Raw genomic sequence first — 3,224 nt, 5'->3', positions numbered from 1 at the left:
GAAATCGAAACACCGGAGGAAGGGCAGCCGTCGCCGTCAGTGACCAACCGTGGAATCACGGTGTTCAAACGGCTACGCAGGGAGGAACACCGACAACGGCTGGAGCTTGGGCAGGAGATGGCGGCAGTCAACCGTGGTTCCAGGGAGGACAGATGGCGGCGCCTGGAGTCTGGGCAGATGGAGAAAATCTAGCTTCCAACGCCGGCGGTGCCCCGACGGGCAGCATCGGTCCACCACCGGTCGGAAATCGAAATGCCGAGGAGGTGAGAAGATCGGCCATGGCGGCTAGGGTAGTGAATAGAGGTAATGAGGGGTTAAACTCTTTTATATCATTTTCCACCCCAAAACTTAGGTCTATCTCATTTTAGTCCTCCTACTGCTCAAGTCTCACAAAAACAGCCACATCCATCCTACTTATCACATTATTCACCCTATATAGTCGAAACTGTGCATAATAAGTCCCTAAAGTCCCAAATCCGAATTATAATTTCGATTTTGTGCCCAATATAGCATGTAAAAATTTGTTTCAAGCCTTAGCACTCTCGTCTACTTCCGCCGAAACCCAGGATAAAGATTATCATTGGATTTTTGACTGTGGGGCGACAGACACAATGTCTTGGGATGCATCAGATTTTAAGGAAATTTCGGGCACTCGGAAAAAATATATTAGAACTGTTAGTGGGGATTTAGCACAGGTTCAAGGGGCGGGCACTATTACCATTTCACCTAAATTGAGCCTTTCAAATTGTTTATATGTCCCCTTCTTGTCTTATAAATTGGTGTCCGTTAGTCAGGCGACGAGAGAACTTCACTGTAACTTACTAATGCAACCTGGCTTTTGCATTTTACAGGATACGAGGACGGGGGAGATAGTTGGGCGTGGCACTGAACACCGATGACTCTACTACATGGATTGGATGACTCAACAGGGTACTGTGATGTTGACTCAAGGTCTGACTGATAGACAGACCTGGCTTTTGCACCGCCAGTTAGGACATCCGTCCATAGGATATTTACGTTTACTTTATCCAAATTTAGCCACTTCACACCCTTTGAATTGTGAGACATGTTTTTAGGCCAAAAGCCACCGACATTCATATAAACTCAATAATACTCGTTCGAAGTCTATTTTTTCTGTAATACACTCTGATGTTTGGGGCCCTGCACCTATTATTAATGATAATGGCTTTCGATATTTCTTGTTGTTTGTTGATGATTGCTCTAGAATGACGTGGGTACATTTTTAGAACTCTAAGTCTGAAGTTTTTGATAAATTTACCCAATTCTATAGTCTCATACAAACCCAACACAAACAGAATATCCAAATCCTTAGGTCTGATAATGGGGGAGAGTATGTAAACACCAAAATGAAACAATTTTTCGCTGAAAAGGGCCTTGTTCACCAAACCACCTGTCCATACACACCTGAACAAAATGGGGTGGCAGAAAGGAAAAATAGGATTCTGTTAGAAATGACCCGAGCCCTAATCATCGAATCCCGTGTCCCACACTCCTTCTGGCCCGAAGCTGTAGCCACATCAGTTTACCTTCTTAACCGACTCCCTACCCATATCCTAAATTTTAAACCTCCTTTGGATTTTCTCTTAGCCTATACAGATATTCCATCCTCTCTCACTCTCGAACCCAAAGTTTTTGGATGCACAGTATTTGTCCACATCCCAAAACAGAACCGATCCAAATTCTCACTGAATGCTGCCAAGTGTGTGTTTTTAGGATACGGAAAAAGGCAGAAAGGATACCGATGCTATGACCCCAAAACACATCATCTACACACAACCTTGAATTGTGACTTTGTCGAATATGAGTACTTTTTCCACCAACTTAGCAATCAGGGGGAGAATAAAACTACAGACTTGCTAAGTTGGCTCCATACACCCTCATCCCTGCCGATCCCAACTCCTAATCCACCGCCACCCGATCCTACACCCGCCAGTCCATTGCCAATGTCTGCACTGGATGTCGGTCCATCAGAGGAAGTTAGTGTAACCGCCGAGATGTCCCTACCACTCATATACAGTCTGAGGGGTTTGATGCTTCTACCCCACCATCATCTCCGCCTTCGAATCCTGAGATAAGTTCTAGTACTCATGATAGTCCTCAGGTTAGTGTTAACGATGTGAGACAGGAGGACAGTGTGGCCCAACCGAATCCAAGTACGAGTGGAAGTACGAGTGGATATTTACCGACCAGGAGCACAAGGGGTGTGCCACCAAAACGGTACTCTCCAGACTGGCAAGGTCCAAAGTCCAGATACTCAATAGCAAACACTGTTCAGGGACAATACATGGAGATGGCCAGAGCCTTCGAAGCAGCTCTATATGAGGACGTACACATTCCTCAGTCGTGGGAAGAAGCAATGAGGCATAAACACTAGAGGAAGGCCATGAAGAAGGAAATGGATGCCCTAATCAAGAACGGAACTGGGAACAATGTCCCTTGCCAAAGGGAAAGAAGCCAGTTGGATGCAAGTGGGTTTTCATTATCAAGCGACGAGCAATGGATCAATTGAGAGATACAAAGCGAGATTGGTAGAAAAAGGGTACACCCAGACCTATGGGATAGACTACGATGAAACTTTCTCCCCGGCGGCAAAAATGAGTATAGTACACACCTTATTGTCAGTGGCAGCTTGCAAATACTGGCCATCACATCAGTTTGATGTGAGTAACGCCTTTCTACACGGGGAATTGAAGAAGAATGATGAGGTGTATTTGGAGGCTCTCCCAGGATTTTCGGGAGATTTCGGGAAAAGGGCAAGTATGCAGACTAAGGAAGACACTCTACGGGCTAAAGCAATCACCCAGAGTATGGTTCGGGCGATTCTGCCAGGCCATGACAAAATATGGCTACAAACAGAGCAATGCAGATCACACTCTGTTTCTAAAGAAAAGGGATGAGAAGATAACGTGTCTAATCATTTATGTTGACGACATGATTATCACAGATGATGACATCAAAGAGATCGAAGAATTGAAAAAGAGTTTGTTCCAGGAATTTGAGATGAAAGACCTTGGTGCAATGAAGTATTTTCTGGGGATTGAAATCCTGAGATCAAAAAGGGCATCTTCCTAAGACAGAAAAAGTATGTCTTGGACTGACTGGCAGAAACTGGACTACTCGAGTGTAAACCAGCTAAGACTCCGATTATGATGAATCACGGACTGAAGATCATTGAAGGGGCTACAATGACTGATCGAGAAAGA

Source organism: Salvia splendens, chromosome 7, assembly GCF_004379255.2.
Source record: "Salvia splendens isolate huo1 chromosome 7, SspV2, whole genome shotgun sequence".
Lineage (NCBI taxonomy): Eukaryota > Viridiplantae > Streptophyta > Magnoliopsida > Lamiales > Lamiaceae > Salvia > Salvia splendens.
Note: the sequence above shows the minus strand (reverse complement) of the source record.